Raw genomic sequence first — 21,728 nt, forward strand, 5'->3', positions numbered from 1 at the left:
TGGGTTCATTCTAATATACGAGCTAACTAGCAATACGCTTAAGCTATTGGCCAAAGAGGGATCCAAATAATATGATTTCTGAGTGATTATTTTGGTTCTAAGTGGCTGAGAACAAACAAGTGGACTCCGACAACACAAGACTTTCCTCCTTCACTCACCTTTATGGCCTATCTCTTTCATTTACAAAGACATTATAATCACTTTCCTAAGCTACCAATCAATTCCATGCACCAGAATTTTTAAGTAAATGATGCCACTCTGTCATACAGATAAATCACAACTCCTTTAACACATCCCTTATCTGGAGGTTTTAGATTTCCTCTAATTCTTCGCTGTTTAAAAAGCTCAAATTAACATTTCCACATTCCTAATAACTTCCTTGAAATACACCCCCAGATGCAGAATTGCCAAGTCAAATCCTATAAACCCAGAGCCGGGTACAGAGGCGGTACCCAAGCGGCTGCGCTAGAAGGATCGTGGGGTTTTGAGTTTAGCCTGGACAAACAAGTGAGAAAGTCGGACTGAGCAAAAAGGCATTAGCCAATCAGAATTTTGAAAGCTACAGTTATGCTTGCATGGTAGGTAGCTGGTGTCCCCACCTAGTCACAGTGAGGAGATGAACATCCTTCCATGCACTCATCTGACACCACAGCACATGTTCCTCCTTCCTTGGTCTGTGCATGAATTAATTCTTAGCAGCGAAGTAGCAAAGATTTCCATGTGTCTGTGAATGAAGTCACGTAGGATCCGGCCCTTGAGGAGATGACATGATTGCAATAGGTGCAAAAGTAGGCAAGAGAGTTAGCACAGCAGCGTAGGGTCCAAAGCTATTTTTGAAGAATCCAGTAATCTAGATAAAGGAATGTGTCAGGTTCCTAGGTAACATACAGGAAAGAGAGGCTAAAAAGGCTAGAATGGGATCACAGAGGACCTTGAATGGCATCTCAAGAAGCTTGTATTTTAGTCTGCAGCAATTGGAAGCCATTAGCAGTTTCTGAGCAGGAGAGCGATGTGTTTTTGCATGCTATCCTAAGGGTGCCAAGAACCTGCCAGAAGGTTGTGAAGTGGCAGGAGCGGGTTTCATAGTTTTGACAGTAACCAGGAGACATGTCTATTTTCCCCACTCTGCTATAACACTGGGGTTGCAATACTTCGCTAGTGCTTCAACACGCTTCCCATTAAGAGGACAAAACCCCACCGGAACAAATCAAAAGGGAGCAAGAAGAACAAATGGATGCAGAGCAGGCTTCACAGAAGGCAGCCGGGCCCACAAACAGCATTTGATAATTCATCTTACTCCTTATTTCTCTCATCAATATTTTATGTCACTAGGAAACTCCAGCCTCATTTTCTGGTAATGAATTTATCATGAGACTAAGAGTAAGTTGCTGAAGCAGATGCCTGGGGAAGCCGGGTAGGAAGGCAGCTCCCAGTCTCAGCTTGCTGGCTCTGCCACCCAGAGGGCAGATGCCAAGAGAGTCAGCAGAAGCACTGAGAAGTCCTGGCCCTGCACAACAAGGGGCTTCATCTATGTGGAGCACTGAGTCCTCAAATAAACCCTCTTCAGAAATGCCTTCCCTCCCTAGGGGGCTGAGTAGTACTGGGGGGAGGTTAGTCAACACCACTGATTAATCACCCACTGGGCCAAGAACCTTGTAATAGAATTGGGGAAAATTAGAGTATTCTAATATAGACCCTTGTTCTCGCAGAATTAGCTGCCTTTGTCTTCCTTCCAACATGTAGCAGAGAGCTTGGAGGAGAGTAGGGTCTCACACTCCAACAGCTGTCCCTTAAGGACTCTGGTGTCTAATTTCAGCTTTAATTCTGACTTGTGTGTCACTGGCATAAATCACTTACCACAGCCTGGCTTCAGAAAACAAATCTTACAAATAGAAAAATAAAACTAGCCACCAACATGTAAATGACACTTAATTCAAATGCTTTCAAAATATCCAATTCATTTCCACAATAATCCCGAGCTCTATACCATTATTACTTATGGTTTAAGGGTAAGGCAGTTTAGATAGAGAGATAGGGATTTTATGCAGGGTTGTGAACTAGCTTTGAATCCAAGGCTCTTGGTGTAGTAACCACCATCCTCCACCATCTTGTATTACCTTTTAGAAAGAACTCCTTAACAGGAGTTAACCAAAAGAAGAAAATGCAATCCCATTCGAGTTGACTTAAAGAATAACAGAATTTACTAGTTCACAGAAAGCCAATGTATATTGCTTTTGAGTATAGTTTGATCGAGGTCACACAGGACTCACCAGGACTCACACTCCCTCTACCTCAGCTGCCTTCCCAAGAAGAAGTTAATCTCTCAAACAAGAGTTGGAGATAGACCAACACTAATCCCAGGGAGGGGCATTGGCACTACAGTTGCTCATCTGAGCCAAGCAAGGACATCAAGGACCTCTAACCCTCCACCTCAGGGCTAGAGTTACATCACTATAGAACTGTGTTATTGAAAAAGCATGAATTCAAGGTAAGCATGTGAAAAAAGAAAAAAAAACAGTATTTCAATTCCTGAACTCACTAAGAAATAAATCTGCTTTCATTGAGAAAATTGAAATAAGATTAGAATTTATCTATAGCATTCACTCATGCAAACTAATTAATTACCTAAGTAGAATTTTAAGGTAAGATAATTTCAGACACTCATAATGCAGGGCATGTAACCTCAGGGAAATTCAGGCAAAAGTCACTACAGAAGGCATGGGGGCTAATACTACTTCATTACTCTCCTTTAAAAGCAAGTTTTAATGACTCATCATACACTGTTCCCCAAAGGGTAGCCTCTGTTTTCTATTGCATATGTAAAATTCATTATTGCAAGGCAGCATTACTGCAGATAATGCACCTTTGGAAGGTCATAAATACCCTGCAGACAATCCCAGCTCGTTCTAGAAGCAGAAATTATATTCCCCCACTTCTCATTAAATTTCTGATGAACTAATAAATGATTGATAGACGTTTTGTAACCACGTTTTGTAGAACACACACGGGGATGCCGACTTCTATAGCCAGACTGTACACTCGCTTAGAGACTAAATGTTAAGAACTATAGTCCTCAACTATGTTGGCCAGGGGGGAGCAGAAACCCAAATGCAACAGTAAGCACAGACCTGCAGCCCAGTTTCCTTCCCACTGCAAAGCCAATCTACTTAGGCTGCAAGGTTCAAGTTTCCTCACCAGCCCTGTGGCCATCAGAAATCTAACCTTCTCTCCAAAGAAAAGGAAAGCTGCCAGAGAAAAGCCTTTCCTTGAACTCAGGTTTATTTCTCCAGTTCCAGCCCCATGAATCTCAATACTAGAATCCCTTGCATCTCCTCTCCATTTCCTTGACCCAAACCAACTGCCTAGGGAATAGAAGTGTGTAACAAATGTGCCCAGCAGTGTGCTAAATACTCAGTATACTTCCCTTAACTTTTATCTACCTCCTAACAACCAGAAAAGTAATATTGCCCATTTACAGGTGCAAAAATAAAAGGCCAAATAATCAGCTAGAGTTTGGGTCTGGAGTGTCCTCCAAAGGCCCATGTGTTAAAGACTTAGTCCCCACCTTGATGCTCTTGGGAGATGTTAAAATCTTTAGAAGGTAAGGTCATAGTGGGAAAGGTTGAATTAGTTGCTTTCCTTGTTGCTGTTATAAAATGGCTCACGAAAGCATCTTAAGGAAGGAAGAGGTTTCAAAGGCTTACAGTCCACCGGAAGTGCATCATGGCAGATAAAAAATGTTAACAGGAAATGTGAGGCTGCTGGTCACATTGAATCTACAGTCAGGAGCATGAGGCTGCTAGGCATACTGAATCTACAGGCAAGAAAGTGAAAGCAAGGACCAATCCTGTTTATCTAGCTTTCTCCTTGATACCATCTTGCCCCCCCAGTTCATGGAATGCTGCCTATATTTAGGATGGCTCTGCCTACCTCAGTTAACCTAATGTAGAAAATCCTTCACAGACATGCACAGATATTTGTCAGCATGGTGATTCTAGATCCTTCCAAGTAGACATTTGATATAAACCATCACAGATCAAACTTGACAGTTTGACACCAAATATAACACTTTAAAGTCAAACTTTCCACCCTTTGCCCCTAGAGGCTCATGACCATCTCATTGCAAAGTGGGTTCTATCTATCTTTAAAAGTCTTCAGAGTCTTTATTAGTTCCAACCCTTTAAAATCTAAAATCTTCATCTCTTCTGAGACTCAAAGCAATCTTTTCTGTGAGCTCCCATAAAGTAAAACAAGCCATATTGTTTTAATATTCAATGGTACCAAATAACCAATCCCATCCCTACAGGCATGGCAAGCAAAGATTGTACACAGCAGGACTAGAATCCAACAGAAAAAAAAAAAAAAAAACATCAAATTCTGCAGCTCCATGTCCATCAGGTGGTGCTACTGATGTATTCAGCTACATCCTATCAGGGGGCAGGCCTAAATGCTAACACCTTGGGTAACCACTGTAATGCCCAGATCCTCAAAGTCCTCCAAAAACAAACAAGGAGACCGAGTCCCATATGTAAAAGCAAAGAGCCTTTATTTCGTGCAAGTTTGCAAACTCGGTCTCTCCGCATGTCTAACATATTGGAATAAACAGAGAGCTCAGTGAGAGTTGGGTTTTTATAGTAGTAAAGGTGAGGGTGAGGTCCTGTGGTTCAGGACCCCTGACTGGCTGACATTTGTCTAAGAGTGTCCTGGTGAGTGTGCTGGCAGGTGATTTTATCTACAGCAGATGGAACCTTAGGCATTTCCTTTGGATAGTCTGTTCTCAGGTGGTGCTCGGGTAATCTCAGTTTGTGGTTCTTCCTGCAACCAGATATTGCTTCAGGGTAAACTACTGAGACTCAAGCCTCCATTAAACTTATCGATGGCTGAGTCCTATTCTGGCAGGTGATAATGGTAGGAAGTAAAGAACTTCCTTTGGGCGGTCTGTTTCTACTTAGCTTATCTTGGCTGGCTTCTACAACCATACTCCCACATCTCTGCTGTCTAAACTTCTCTGTAGGGCCAGCTCCATTCTGCACCAGAAAGCTTTCCTCAAGGTATATCTCATTGTTCTGGTGTCTCTAACATCCTGGAGTATCCACTGCAACTCGGGTTTTACCTTCACAGCCTCACATAGTAGCATGGCAATTGTTAGAAAAGAAAGCATTTTACTGGAGCTTGATTACAGTTCCAGAGGCTTAGTCCATTCCTATCATGGCCAGGAGCTGGCAGCATGCAGGCAGCCATGGTGCTGAAGATGTAGCTGAGAGTTCTTCATCTGGATCCCTAGGCAGCAGAAAAGACACTAGACCTGGCTTGGGCTTTTAAAACCTCAAAGCTCTTCTCAATGATGCATTTACTCCAAAAAGGATTCATTCCTAATCCCTCACAGGTAGTGTCTGTTCCTGATGACCAAACATTCAAATTAAAATACATGAGCCTATGGGGGCTTTCCTTATTCAAACTACTGCACCCAGCCTTCCCAACTCTCTAGAACCTTGGAACAAGACTCTGTGAACCCTTAAATCTTTCATTTACTGTTCCTACAAAAGCAGTGCCATGTGGACGGCACTGTGAATTTCTCCTGGCAGGTCAAGATCTAGACTGACTCTTTGGACCACAGACTGTGGCTACTGTGGATGCTTTTATGGATGAATTTGTAAAATCACATTCCTATGCATTTTTTTTTTAAGTAAGAAACCCTTCTGTAGCATTCTCAGTTCAGGCTTTCTTATTTCAAGCAAACATGTATTTTCACAAGTTGGAGCCTTTGATGGGCAGGGTCTTGCCTCAGCGCACCTATGAAGATAGCAAGATTTCTCTTTAACAATTATAGAAGCTTTGTTGTCTGAACTCCTCTCGGTCACACAACTTTCTTTGTTAAATTTCACAATTGTGTATCCTTTTGTTCTCGCTCAATGCGGATCTGAATGGGAGTAATGAGAAGTAACTGCACCACACCCCGAATGCTACGCTGTATTGAAATTTCCCACATCAAATAAACTGTTCTGTTACTTTTTAATTCTACCTCACACAAATTCTCAAAACGGAATACAGCCAGATCCCTTGCCAAAATGCACCAGGAATGAATTCTAGCACACAGTTCCTAACAAGAGCCCTTTCTCTCTTGAAACTTCATGATCTGGGCCTACCCTGTCTATGTTTCCCTGGCATTCTGGTTTTCCAAACTTCCACCAAAATGACCCATAAAGCTCTGCTTACAACACTGCATGGATTTTTCCAGTCCAAAGTTCCAAACTCTTCTCCATTCTTCCTGCAACAGCCCAACTTCCCATTATCAGTTTTTATGTATTGGTTATTTTCCTTGTTTCTCTGACAAAATATTTGACCAAAGCAAAACTAAGTAAGAAGAGGGTTATTTGGGCTTTTGTAGAGAAGCCTACTCTAGTGAAGAAGGATGGTAGCAGTGTGAGCCTGCTGGTCACACTGAATCTCAGTCGGGAAGCAAGGAGTGATAAACGTCCCTTCACAGCTCATCTTCTCCTTTTTATGTTGTCCTGGATCCTGAGTCATGGACTAGTGCTGGCAACATTTAGGGTGGGTCTACTCACCTTGTTCAACTAAATCTAGAAAATTCCTCACAGATATGCCCAGAAGTGAGTCATCAGGATGTCTCTAGATCCTATCAAGTTGAACAGCAGTATAAAGCATTCCATGGGTTAAAGTCACTGGGTTGTACCCTCTAAGGAAATTTGGGGATTGTGGTCTTTTTCTCAATTTTAATTACAATATAATTACACCTGGTAGCATTCAAGCATTTACACTGGGACCTAACAGGACAGAACAGCAGCAGCACCCAAGATGAGACTCTGTGACTACTGCCACCACTGAGTACTGGTGGAGGAAGGTAATTGGTTAATTATAATAAACCAACTGCTTGGCCTCATAGCTTAGAACATAGATGGGAGGAGGAAACAGAATAGAATTCTGGGTGGAAGAGGAAGTGAGGTCAGACTCTGCTCTGCTCCCGGAAAGACCGGACAGCTCTGCTCTCTGGAGCAGAGACACCAGGATGGACGGAGGCTAGACTCTTCCCGGTAAGCGCACCTTGGGGTGCTTACAAACAATCATTAGAAATGGGCTAGTCCAGGTGCAAGAATTAGCCTGTAAGGGCTAGAGTTCATGGGCCAAGCAGTTCTTAAATGAATACAGTTTGTATGTTGTTATTTCGGGCATGAGCTAGCCAAGTGGCCGGAGTGTTGGGGACGCAGCCCTGCCGCTCATATTTCAACAGAGTACGGCACTCTCCCTATGTGCATGTGCTATATTGCCTTATAAAAAGCACGACTTCTCACCTGCTCTCTCTTCCTTCCACTCAGCTCAAAGACTGCCTCTGCATTCTTCAACAATAAACTTCCCATGAGAGCTCTGTTACACGGTTTGACTTTGTGGTGCCCCTTGGCTCCAACTCACCATGGTTACCTTCCTCCATTCAACTATTACAGCATCGCATTTCCCTCTTCTTTCCTCCTCCAATTCCTCCTGCCCCCCCATCCCACTCTAATTCATTGCTTTGATTATTGTTGTTACACACACATATGCATAAATACATAACTATAACCAGCTGAATCCATTTTGCTGGAGGAATTCCTACAGCCAGTAGCCTTTAAGTTACCCGCCCACTTGGGCATGGCCTCTTATATTATTTATGCCTAAATAAAGCACACATCCAGCCTCTTTTCAGGTTACAGGATTCGGTTGCTGTTCTCCGTTCCAGCAGAGGATTGTAACTTGTGAGTCTACCCCTAAATAAATAAAGCTCTGTTATTCTCAATTCTGAGCTAGTGTGGGATTTCTTTTAAGCATCCTTCTTCACCACTTACTGTTCCTTTTGTGTATATGGTTTGAGGACTGACGACTTTGTACTGGATAATAAAGTGTCTTGTCCTTAGGAAAGACTAATTCTCATTCTCTTTCTCTCTCTCTCTCTCTCTCTCTCTCTCTCTCTCTCTCTCTCTCTCTTTCTCTCTCTGTAGTAATTAGTTTCCCATAGTTCTTTGTCAAGAGTCCACTGAAACTTTTCCCTTCCACATTAGCATGCCTTTGTATTTTGGATTTTTTGGATTTTCTTTGGGCAGCCACATTGCCAAATTATCATGGATGCAGTATCCATATTAGTCCTAGGAGACAATCTCACAACAGATATCCTGGTCCTCTGACTCACAGTCTTTTAACCCCCTCTTCTGTAATGTTTTCTGAACATTAAGTGCAAGAGCTGTATTGTAGATGTAGCTGCTGGAGCTGGGCTCCACAATCAATTGATCACTCTGACCAGTTGTGGTTTCTATAATGATCTCTTTTTGTTACAAAGAGAAACTTCTGTAGCACAAGGTGAGAGCTACAAGAAAAGTTTTAGAAAGTCATTAAGATTTATACTGGTCTAATAAAGTGGCAGTAATGGGTTATCCTGTAAGATCTAGGACCATACTAACCATAAGTAGTTAACTAAGTTTCCAGTACCAGGCATGATCTCCCACTTTTTGACTGGGCCATAAGACCAATTAGATAGCTATTGGTTACCACCTAGATATGAATGCCACTACTACACTTTTAGGGCTATCTTGCTATGCTGATTGCTGTTGCGATTTGTAGGCATAAGAGTCAGATGAGACTATCGATTACTTCCTTCTCCTGGAAGCTTGCATATCACTTTCTGATGCTCTGAAAGCTAGACCATAGGAAGGAGGCTTTCATGTCATATCCAGCTTGAATCTGCTGAGTTACACGTTGGGAATGTGTCAAGTCCTCAGCAAGAGGGATTTACCCTCAACCTCTGGGGGACAACAAAGGGCAATAACAATAGATTACATTGCTTGGGGAGTAACTTAGACTTTTTCATTTTTGGCTATGAGGTGGATAATTACCCGCAATATGCCTCATACACCATGATAATATGATACTGTCACAGGCCTAAGCAATGAGGTCACTCAGCTGTCAACAGAAATCTACAGAACTGTGAGCCAAATAAACTTTTTTTTTATTAAGTTAACTATTCCATGTGTTTGCAACTGATAATGGAAAACTGCCTAACTCAAAAGTCAAAGACCTGGGTCTGAGTCAGCAACAATTGACTATATCTGTATAAGAGCCCAGATCCTGGTCTCTCCACCTCATAGACTTAAGCCACCATAGGTAATATTGTCTCTTAATGAATGACCATTGACCTTCAATGATGACATTACTTGTGAGCTCCTTCAGTAATTAGTGTCTCTTCCATTTCTTTGAAGTTAATCATAAATACCGTTAATCATAAATACCTTATGACAACCCAGTGATTGTTCTACAAATAGTCATCGCTTCCTTATTTGGGGTATTTATTGCTTGTCTTGACAAACCTGCAAGATCCTTGCAGAAATTTATCTTCAAGCTAATATGCTATCAATCACACATAAGAAACTTACCAATTCCATGACTGTCACCCCGTCAGTACTAAGGATGACAGAAAGTAGATGTAGGTCCAAAGCATTTAGTTTTGCAGCATCTTGCCGTCATGGGTACAGACAGTGTGTCATCTTATCTTCAGCCCCTCTTGTAACTCAGCAGCCCTGTCACCCAGCCCTACAACTCTCTCCTCGTCCTGAAAGTATATATAGTTATTACCTTTCAATGTAATAGATTGCTTTGAAAAGGCAATACAGAAAAATAAATTTTATTTAAAGGAAGAAAATACCCACAGTTGGTTAATGATCTTTTCCCAACCAACACTTTCCTTGACCTCATTTGTCACAGATGCAGTTTGCTGAGTTCCCCCTGACTATGATGTGTGTTGTGATCCAGTGTCCCATCGGGTCCTATCTATGGTCTCTGGTCTAAAAGGTCCTTCTGAAAGAAATAAAAGCTAAGTATTATTTTTACATTTTTATTGTAGGAAAAATATACTATTTTAACTGTGTTCAGGTGTGTAATTTAGTGACATTACATATACTCACATGGCCAAGGAGCCATCATCATCCACCTCCAGACTCTGTCATCATTATTAACTGAAACTCTCTTCCAGCAAACAATAATTCAATAGTCTATCGCCTTCCCACTCCCCATAGTAGCAGCATCATTTGATGTTACTACAAGACGGACATTGGGATTCCAGTCCACCCCCTCAGTCTGGCCAACACTTGTCATTCTGATGACTTTTCTTCTGTTATTGTTGCTATTAATATGGGGCTATCCTAGTGGGTGTGAGTTGCTATCTCATTTTTGTTAAACTGCATTCCCAAACAGCTAATGGTGTTGAGCATCTTTCATGAGCTTATTGTCCATCTGTGCATCTTCTCCGGATCAATGTCTGTCCAAGTCCTCTGCCCATTTTTAATTTGTTTTTTTTTACTTATTCACTTTAAAGTGGTATACATTCATTATATTTTCTTTATTGGGTACATAACTTGCAAATATTTTATTATATGATTTATTCTCACACACACACACACACCCTGCACCCTACCTCTGGTACTGGAGATGAACTTGTGGGCCCCATTCATAATCTTTGCCAATGAACTATAACCCCAGACCTCTTTTCATAAAGTATTTAACTAATTCTTTGGAGAATTTTATATATTATATTTTGATCATATTAACCCCTTCCCTAATCTCCTTTCTCCCTTTCATACTCACTGTTTTTTTGAGGCAGGAACATTCTAAGTTTCCCAGCGTAGCTTTGACCTCCTCCCTCTGCGACCTTCTATTTCTTTGGTTCACATTCTTCTTCTTAGTTTCTCTAGTACCTGGACTTCCAGGCTCTTGCCAAGAGGCTCAGTTCACTCTCTCAATCGTATCTTTTGATACACGGAAGGTTTTTTTTTAAGTCCCACATACCTACTTTTGTTGTCTGTTGCTTTGTGTCAAATACCAGAAATCTCTGCCATGTCTAAAGCTCCAAAGCTTTCTGCCTGCTCTCCTTGAAGGGTACCTTGGGTTCACGTGTTAGAATCAGGTACTGTGTTAGTTACTTCTGCGTCGCTACGACAGGACTCATGACAGAAACAACTGATAAGGGCTGGAGAGATGGCTCAGAGGTTAAGAGCACTGCCTGCTCTTCCAAAGGTCCTGAGTTCAATTCCCAGCAACCACATGGTGGCTCACAACCATCTGTAATGAGGTCTGGTGCCCTCTTCTGGCCTGCAGGCATACACACAGACAGAATATTGTATGCATAATAAATAAAATATTTTTTAAAAAAAGAAACAACTGATAAGAGGAAAATTTTAATTTGGCTCAGGGTTTCGGGGATTTAATTGCTAGCTGCTTTGTCCATGCAGGTGAGAGGAGCATTATCACAGCAGGAGTGTGCTGTGGAAAACAGCTGTTCACCCTGTACTGGGCAAGGAACAAGAGCAAGACAGGAACTCACAACAGGTGTACCCTTCAAAAGACTCCAGTTACCTAATCTGTCAACTGGGCTCCACCCTCTAAAGCCTCCACAGACTCCCAAACTGCAGCCCAAGCTGGCAACTGAGTTCTGAAGAATCAGGAGTGGCATTCCATGGGTTTGGCACATTTATCATGTAACCGTTTTATTGCATTGAGGATTTGTCTTTGCTTTGTGCAAAGACACTGTTCTCAATCTCTTCGCCTTCCAGTCCACCCAAACAACAAGCAAAACACAGAAACTAGGGAAATGGGAATCCTTTAACTGTTTTCATAGTTTGAGGGAGCACTGGGATCCTTTGAGATGTCATATAAATTTTAAGATGGACTTTTAAAAACGTATTTCTAAAGAAAGACATGACTGATATTGTCAGAAATGTACTTGACTGTGTAGCGAGATCAGTTGGTCCTGTCTGTTATCAAACTGAGACCCATCCATGTGGTGGTTTGAATAGGTGTGCCCCCTAGACTCATGTGTTTGAATGTTTGGCCCATAGAGAAAAGCACTATTGGGAGGTATGGCTTTGTTGGAGTTGGTGTGACTTTGTTGGAGGAAATGTCACTATTGAGGTAGGCTTTGAGGTCTCGTTATGTTCAAGCTACACCCAATGTAACTTCTGCTGCCTGTGGATCAAGAATAGTCCTCTCAGCTCCTTCTTAAGCACCATGTCTGCCTGCACACTGCCATGCTTCCCACCACAATGATAATGTACTAAACCTCTGAAACTGTAAGCCAACACCAGTTAAATGTTTTCCTTTAGAAGAGCTGCTATGGTCATGGTGTCTCTTCACAGCAATAGAAACACTAATTAAGACAGAAGCTGGTATCAGGGAGTGGGATATTGCTGGGATAGGCCTGACCATGTTTTTGTTTGGAAAAAATTTGAACTTTGGGACTTTGTGTTAGGAAATCAGTGGAATACTTTAAGCACTGCTTGCTGGGCCACAGTAGCAAGACCATGAAAGACAGTGGTACTCGGGATGATTTAAACTGAAGGAGCCTGTCTCAAGATGTTTCAGAGGAGAAGACTGTTAGTGTGTTTCTTAGAGGTTATTCTTGTGATACTTTGGCAAAGAATATGGATGCTTTTTGCTCTTGTCTGAAAAGTTTGCATGGGGTTAAATTGAAGAGTTTTGGATTAATTACATTAACAGAGGAAATCTTAAAACAGCCTAGTATAGACTCTGTCATGTGATTATTAGTGGTCACACTTATAAAGACCCATAATGAAAAGGTTCAAGCTAAGAAAGGAAAAATACAAAACATACGATTTGAGAAGAAAGAGGGTACCAGAAAGTAGAAAGGGGCAAAGTCCTATGTTTAAGAAGATAAACAGATTAAGAAATGGAATAAAGGGAGGGGTGACCTCAGGACAAGACCCCACCCAACTAAGCTTCCAAATGAATTTTTAAAAAGCTTAGGACAAGCTGTTGTGGTGCACATCTTTAGTCCCAGCACTCATAAGGCAGAGGCTGACAGATTTCTGAGTCAGAGGTCAGCCTGGTCTACAGAGCAAGTTCCAGGACAGCCAAGCTTAGGCAGTGAAGGGAACCATGGAAAAGAGAGAGCTGGTAAAGATGCAATTGAATGAGGAAGTCAGGTTCCAGCCCCAACAAGGAGCAGAACTTAGCAGCTTTTGCTATGTGGTTCTAGCTTTAGAATCACAGAGAGAAGAAAGAGGTTATGGAATCTCTCCCATGACTAAGGAAAGCCACTGAGGCCAGGTGTGTGTCAGGGGTGTCCCTACATGAAAGCTTGTGAAGCTGTGAATGTGAAGCCTGGATTGCCTTGAAAACCCCAAGATCCTGGAGGTGCCAGAGCTATGGGATGCCTGCCAAGGAGAACTGCTAACAGAGAATGGAACCAACCCAGGAGAAAAAAGTGTGTTGAGAAAGGAGTTGGAGATCTGAAGAACATTTTGATATCAGACATGGAGATGCTCAATTTGGAGTTTGCCCAGCTGGTTTTCTGTCATACTTTGATCCAGTATTTCCTTACTATGCTCCCTTTCCTCCATTTTGAAACAGTAATGTATATCCTGTGTCATTAGAAGTTGGAAATGCGTGATCTGCCTTTTGATTTTGATTTTTATAGGTGATTATAGTTAAGAGATTGCATGAATCTCATAAGAGACGTTGAACTTTGAATTTTAAACATTGTTTAGACTGTGATAGAATATGGAAAGTTTTGAGGACGGACTAAATGCATTTTGCATTATGTTGTGGCTACAAGTCTATGGGGGTCAGAGAGTAGAATGTGATGGTTTGAATAGGTATGTCCCCATCATGTGTTTGAATGCTTGGCCAGTAGGGAATGGTACTATTAAGAGGTGCAGCCTTGTTGGAGGAAGTTTATCAATGTGAAGGAGGACTGTGAGGTCTCATATGTTCAAAATTTGCCCCGTGTGGCATATAGCCTCCTTCTGGTACCTGAAGATCCAAATATAGAACTCACAGACCTTCCAGCACCATGTCTGCCTGCATGCTGTCATGCTTCCCACCATGAAGATAGTGGGCTAAATCACTGAAAGTATACCAGCCCCAGTTAAATGTTTTCCTCTAGAAGAGTTGCAATGGTCCTGGTGTCTCTTCACAGCAATAGAAACCCTAACTAAGACCATCTATATTACAAAACCAGGTGCTTCCGCAGTCCGCCTTCAGAATCTCAACTCCAATAGCCAAGTGTAACATGTATCCACTGTCGCCACAGGTCACAATATTCTCCCTATGCATATTGCTACACCCTTTATAAAGTCTGCACTGTCTCCACCTCTCTCTTCCCATCCTCGCTCAGAGACAGCTTTTTGTATACTCCCACACAATAAATGTCTCATGTGAGGTCTGTTGCATGGTGTGACTTTGTGGTGAACCTTGGCCCTCTGATTGCCACACGCACAAGAAAAAAAATGATACTGTCCTCTTAACAGTAGTAAATCATTTGTTTAATCCATAAACAAGGAATGTCTTTTGAGAGATAACTCTTTAAACAATAAAAAATAAACATTTTGAAAAAATGAAAAATAATCTACACCCAAAGTTTTTGCAGGACAACTACAAATTTTGTAAGATATTGGATAGAAGCATAAGTCTACAATTCAGTGTGATGCTTTGAGTGAAAATGTCCCCAGAGACTCAGGTATTTGAATACTTGGTTCATAGTTAGTGGTGATGTTTGGGGAGGTTTAGGGGGTGTGGTCTTTCTGGAGGAGGTGTGTCTTGTTGCTAAGGGCAGGCTTTGAGGTGTCAAAGACCATGCCACCTCCAGTTAGCTCTCTATGGTTGGCATTCGTGGTTCAAGTTATGAGCCTCCTGCTTCCTGCTCCTGCCACCATGCTGTCCCTCTGCCATCATGGACTCTGATCCTCCAAAACTGCTAGAACAAATAAACGCTTCTTCCCGTACAATGCCGTGGCCATGATGTTTTATCACAGTCACAGAAAAGTGGCTAAAACAACCTGATATCAAAAGAAAAGTAGGTACGACACTAGTGACCATGTGGGTGATTCACTGAGTCAAAGTCATCCTTCGGTACTTTGATGCATATGAAGTTATTTAATTCTCAAAGCTTCCCTGTAGGGCAGACTTTGTTATTTCCCCCATTCTACAGATAAAAATGGACCATGAAAGAGAGATGAAGTAACTTACCCAATGTCACATAATTCGAAAATCATGAAGCTGGAATTCTAACTTGGCCCACCTGACTCCAGGGAAACTTTAGATCCTGCTGAATAATCATGCCCTAGACAAACTAAATACTAAAACCTGAAACTTTACAATGTGCTACCTGGACAAAAGGCCTTGGCAGTGTCACTGGGGTAAGGATCGTGAGATGAGAGAAATAACCTGTATTATATGAGCAAGCCATAAATGCTGTTACAGACATTGTCATAAACACAGGGAGGAAGGTACCACGGATACTCTGGAGGTCAAATGAAGAGGCAAAGGCTAGAGCAACATCACTTAGAAGCAAAAAGAGACAAAAAGCTGATGGCTCCTTTGTATCCCCAAGGGGAGCATTGCCCAGAAGCATTTTGAGTACCTGACCTCTAGAACTGTGAGAGAATAATCGTCTGTTATCTTTGCCATCAACTCTGTGGATTTTCTTTTGCTAAGGCAGCCGCCATTAGGAAGCACCACAGCTCTTAATCAGAGTTTTGGGGAGTCACATATTAGTAGATCTTATCTTCACTTGTGCCCAGTAAAATTATAGCAGCTAGCACGACCTGCAAGAAGATAGTGGGAAAAGGAGAACACCAAGCTGGCTGGATCATGAGCTAAGCACAGTGTTCAGCAATATGACACTCTTCAAAGCACATTCTTACAGGTCCTACCACTTAACCATCTAACCCCCCTCCACACACAGAACAGAATCATGGCTTCCCCCCCTCTTATAAGTAGCCCCTTCCTCTCCCTACATTCATCTAAGGAAGAAGAGAAACATCCAGGAAGCGTTGTATTTGTCTAAGCTATCTAATCCTCATAGCAGTGTGTGTTCTCATATTCTTCCTGACCTATAGAAGAAAAACAAGGCAGAGAGAGGTCTAGGCTCTTTCCCCATGATACACAGAATTGATAGAGTGTAGCACGATTTCTAACTGGTCTTAAGAATAAAAAGCCAGAGTCAGATATTAGAGGGTGAAAGCTGAAAGATCAGAGAAGCAGATCATCCAGATGCTAGTTCTTACCTCTATGAAATCCTCAGACTAAATGGAGTACCCTGTCTCTACATGTCCTTAGACTGAATGTCTTGAGCTCCTGTCTACTCTAAGGCAGTAGTGGCCCACACCTTTAATCCCAGTACTTGGGTGTCACCTACCTTTAATCCCAACACTAGAGAGGTGGAGACAGGAAAGGATATGGCTGGGCAGAGACAGGAAAGGATATGGCTGGGCAGAGAGGCAAATATAAGGCCAGAGGAGACAGGAGCTCAAGGAATTTAGTCTGGAGATAGGATGTTGCTCCCTTCAGTCTGAATATTCAGGAGAGGTAAAAAGTCTATCTAGTGACTGCTCTGCTTCTCTGATCTTTCAGCATTTACCCCGTATCTGACTTCGGGTTTTTTATTAATAAGACCAATTAGAATTCGTGCAATAGTGGAGGTTTCATCTTCAACCCACCACAGCTACTCCAAGATCCTGCAGAGAGCAATGTGCAAAATTCATATCCAAATGCTCTGATTCTTTCTCTTTTCTTAATTTAAAAATAAAAATAGCCTTGATGTAAAGTTAAAAACACGGTGATTTGCATGAGACCCTGAGCTCTCAATTACACCAATTACTTTATAATTACAGGCAATGCCATCTTGGGTTTTTCAAATCCTACATCTAGTCTTAAGGCTTTGTCAGGAAGAAGGCCTCTTTTCAGAGAGAGATTTCAATTAGTATGCATGTTGTACGCAGAGGGAGAGAAAGTCTGCTGGAGTTTCTGTGAAGAACAAGGAAGACAAGAGCTTGAGGCGCCTCCCACTCACCAAATGGGCCTGTTGTTCCTATAGGAAACCAGAACCCCTGAGAAACCCCTCAACCCTCCATTCTGGAAGAGGGCTCATCAGGGCAACTGCTGGAACCTCTGCAAAAGTCGCCACCTGCCTGATGCTCTGGACACCGGCACTTCTTGGGGTGAGTGGATCCAGCTGAACCTGCTGACTTTAAATTAGGGTCAGGCGCCCTCACAGGTGAAACAAACACAGGAGTTTGTAGTCCCAGGCAGTAACAGATACCATGGTCTTCTTTGCATCCCTCTCATTGCGAGCTTGTTCTCCTCTCTCCTGTCCTGTGATCTCTGATGAAAGAGGAAATGTCAGCAGGGGATTTTGGCTTACGAATCTCAGAATGAGGGCGGAAGAGTGGGTACACACAGCCAGGAAGCCCAATAGCACATCCCCAGTGTCCTTGACAAGGGGCCAGCACTAGCGTACTCTCCCTCTAAGAACAGCTCCCTGACAGGAGCCAAGCATATCTCCAGGCTAGAAAGGGAAGCTGAGAGAGCTGGAACATCAAAGAACCCTGGCAAGTCCTGAGGCTACCTCCTTCTACCCTGCAGAAGATTTCACCGGTAGCTGTCATGGCAGAGGATTGCCATGTGAAGACACTCTGCTGCAAAGAGCGCATCCCTGGCCCTCTTTCTCTGGGTAAAGACACGAGTTGGCATGTATCAAGGGTATTTTGTTTTGTTCTGACAGGTGGCTGTCATCTCTCCTCCACCTGCAGGGCATAGCAACTAAGGTCTCTGCAAACTCGGTACTGGTTTTCAGAAACAGCACCTTGGAAGGGTCCCCTTCTGTGTCTCTCTCTCCGAGAGGGAACTGCCACCTTCCTAGAATTTACTGTCTCGTCAGAAGATCGCTAGCCCTGAAACCTGCACCACCCCCACCCCCGCCGATGTCGCTGTCCCATCCTGCATTTCTTTAAGAGAACTCCTTCAGTTACGATTTGCAAAGCACCTCGGTTCCTGTCAGCTCAGTTTCCAGGGCACAGCATTGCTGCGAAGGCTCTTTCTACTCGGGCCTCCACTTTCTGCTCTCCAGGGCCTACCCCTCAGGAAATGGCTGAAATAAATAAAGGAAAGAAAAAAGGAAGGAAGCGGGTCTGGGTTCTGAGAGATTGGAGCTCTCAGTGGGATTAAGCATTGAGTGGCTCCCTTTAAGCAGAAAACAAAGTCTGAGCTTTCTTGCATTAGCTCTCTGCTCCCCCTCCCAACCCCCTAAATTCCAATCAGATTTCTGAATGAAAGGCCCTTCCCTGCCTGAATCACCAGGAATTCCTATTTCCCTTTCTTTACTTTCCTAGCATGTGGTGTCTCTATTTAAATAGTGTTTCTTATCTAGCTTGCTTCATAAAGGCGAGCACCTGCCTCACCTCCCCTATTCATTTTCTGTGTAGCTCACTAGTGCCTGGCACAACATCACCAATTCCCATCTTTCTCCCTTTCTTGCACATATCAGAAGACTTACTTAATTCTCCCAAGGTCACATGACTAGTAAGGGTCTCACAGGCCCGAGAGTGAAGGGTGACAGGTGGAGCTTTCCACCTGGGTTCAAACCCTACTTCTGATCTAACAAGCTGTGTGACTTTGGGTGCTGTTTCTCTTCTTTAACTTGCTTGGATTTCCTTGCCTCATTTCTTAAGGGGAGGTAATAATCGTGCCTACAACATAAAGCTGTTGTGAGGATTTAATGAATTAATGCATAGAAAATGGATTTTAAATGCCTGGCACATAGAATACACAAAAATAATTTTAACACCTTTGGTCAGTTTTTTCTCAGACTCACACTCTAACACCCATGGGCTTTGACTCTTCTCCCTTCTATCATTTGATACTAATCCTACCCCTTCCCTATAGACCTCAGACCAGGAATTTCTAGGTCCACATCTTCCCCTCCTTGTGAGACCCCCTTCTCCAAATATTCCCTTCATTTTGCAGGACCCTCAGAACTTCCTTCTTCTTCTTACAACACCCAATACCTTCCCCCATACTCTTCTTTTAATGGGTTCCCACACTGTGCCTTTAATTAAAACCCATCTCATCCTGGAGGTCTGGTCTCTATGGTGATCCTTTTGGCCTCTGGGCTCCCTCTGGGACACATCTTCCCTCATCCTTGGTGTTACCTCCTCTTATCAGTTGTGCTCTGTGAAAGTTCCATGCTTAGATCCTCAATTCATCTGACTAAACACTTAGCCACTCCCACCCTTGATTCAGTTCTCCTATGCTCCTTACCTTAAAGCTTAACCCTTGGCTGCCTTGGCTGAGTCAGACCTTTCCTGCTTTGGGGATCTAAAACACAGGTGATCCCATGTCAAATACCCTGATTTCAAAGACTCGGAGACAAAACCCACTAGTAGAGTCCTTGCATAGCACGTAAAGGGCCCTGGGGTAGATCCCAGCACTGTTAGAAAATGAATACACAGTACCCTAGATTTTGTTGCTGTGATAAAATATGTGACAAGAGAATGCAAAACAGGAAAGCTTTGTCTAGGCTCACAGCTGGGGAGCGCAGTCCATCATGGCAGGGGACACATGGCGACAGGAGTGTGAGACAGATGGTCACATTATACCCATAGGAAGAAGACAAAGATGAATGCTAGTGCTGTTTGCTTGTTTGGCCTGGGATCCCAGCCTATGGAATGGTGCTGATGACAGGAGATGAACCATGTTCGATGGGTTTAGGGATAGGGACCCAGAAATGCCCTTGATTCTGTCAGGGACGCTAGAAGGGATCTAACTGCTTATTTCTTTCCCCACAGCGTCTGCCTGGAAACTCCATTCTGGATGCTGACTTCGTCTCATGGATGACTTTGGAATTGGATCTCTGGATTTTTGTCCTGGAAAGGAGTTATATCTAGTCTCCAATTTCAGCAGGGCTCCTAAATGATTTAAGGCTGAGCTCCTGAGGGAGAATGTTACAATAGTCTTGAGGATCTAGAACCTGAGAATACTGAGGTCACCGAAAGATGGGGGCTCTGTTGAGATCCTTTAAGATGAAGTTATTTCCTCCTTGTCTAAGGAATGGAATTTACAAATCTGGCCCCCACATTAAATTTTGATCTGCTCCAAAGCTGGAAACCTTACAGACTGTGGTCTCCTCCCTTAAGAGTTAATCCAGCTGAGCCTGTCAATCATCTGGCCAAGACTTCCCCTCAGGAAGGCTGATTCACCAAAACCCATGTTATCAGGATGGGAGGAGTAATTATCCCCTTAATGAGATGATATAATTTTCCTTCTCAGACCCCTTCCTCTGCCATACAGCCTCTAGGAGAGCTTCCAATATGTTGCCCTGAAGCTTTCTTGCTTTTCCAAATTATGTATCATTTTGTTTCTCTATTCTCTGTCATTTTTTCCTAAAGCTTGGGATGCTTTCCCAGACTCTGAGCTTTCTCCAGTATCCTCTGAACCCCCACTGCTTCTTCCATGCAGCTCCTTGTCTGCCGTGGGGCTTCATGCTTACTGAGCCTGCCTATCTTCAGGGATGACCTTCTCAATTCTTCCTTTGGACAGCTGTCAAGAATCACCTCTTGCCTGCCCTGTTATTTTTCTCTCAAACTCAGACACAAGTTGTCTTTGGGATGCTTTATGGGTCTGCTTTTAAATTATTTTATTAATGAGACTAAAACCCCATGAAAGGGAGTCCCAAGTTCCCTGGGAGCATGTAATATTCAACATGGAGCTTCCCAAAATGTTGGTTAACTGTGCCATCTTTATTTGTTATAAGTCACCTCACCTCAGCTGACCCAATCTAGAAACTCTGTCAGACATTCTCAGATTTGTCTTCCAATAATTCTAAATCCTGTCAAATTGAAAGTTGATAGGATCCATCACACCCTGATCTCAAGACTCATCTATGAGGCATTCTTACTCCTGAACTCCCCAACCATCCTCATGGCAGAACCTTTGACCTTGCTGCTAAGGTCCCTGCCAAGATATCAAGGGGCTCATATTCTTATTGCTACACCTCTATTTCAAGTCTTCTCTTTCAAGTGGCCCAATTTCACTATCACTGCTTCCTGAAACTGACCCCCAGTACACTGGCTCCCTAGCCTGCTCCTACCTCTTTTTCCTGCTCTTATAGGTCAAATTCCTGCCAGTCACAATGGCACACCCTCTCTTCTACCCTCGTGCCCTCATTCTCTCTACTTCCATGTGTTCTCTTCCACTCAGCTCAGCCACATTCTAGTTTTGTCCTACTGGGTCAGATCTTATCCAGTGAAACACGTTTAAGCAAAGCCCCCAGCCATGCTGATTTATTTTAATTCACAATCGGCCTATTCAAGGAAACCTTGATGTTGTCTGCCATTCATAACTTAGTGCTTTTGCACACATACTCTGAAGCTTCACTACACGGTAAAGCTACACCTCATTCATATGAAATTTCTGTTCACCAGTCCTCCCTCACAGCTGATGACTTTGTGTTCGATTGAAAAAAGTTAGCACCATGAAAACAAACACTCCCACTACCGCATGTATCTATGTGCCTTCTAACATTTACCTCTGTAATAGGTCCTCCTCCTCTATCTCACTGAGTGAGAGCTTCCGGCTAAGGCCAGCCCTTCCACCTGTCCATTAAACCTATCCTTTCTCATCTGCTCAAGGACAACACTAGCAATTTTCTCTCTTTTCTCTTACAGCACCAATTTTTCTCACTCTGCTCAGCCTTTTCCAACGATATACAAACACACTTTGGTTTTCCTATTAAGAAACCCCTCTCACTCATGCCTCAGCAGCAGCTATCCCCACTTCTCTCTTTCCCAGGAAGAAGGTTTATATCTATGATCTCACGCTCTCTCTTGAAATCTTCCACTGTGGTTTTTATTCTTATAACTCTGCCCTTTATGGTTACCAGTGCCACCAACATGTCC

The sequence above is a fragment of the Alexandromys fortis genome, unplaced genomic scaffold (genome assembly GCF_014885135.2).
Source record: "Alexandromys fortis isolate MF-2015 unplaced genomic scaffold, M_Fortis_MF-2015_v1.1 scaffold_108, whole genome shotgun sequence".
NCBI classification, from domain to species: domain Eukaryota; kingdom Metazoa; phylum Chordata; class Mammalia; order Rodentia; family Cricetidae; genus Alexandromys; species Alexandromys fortis.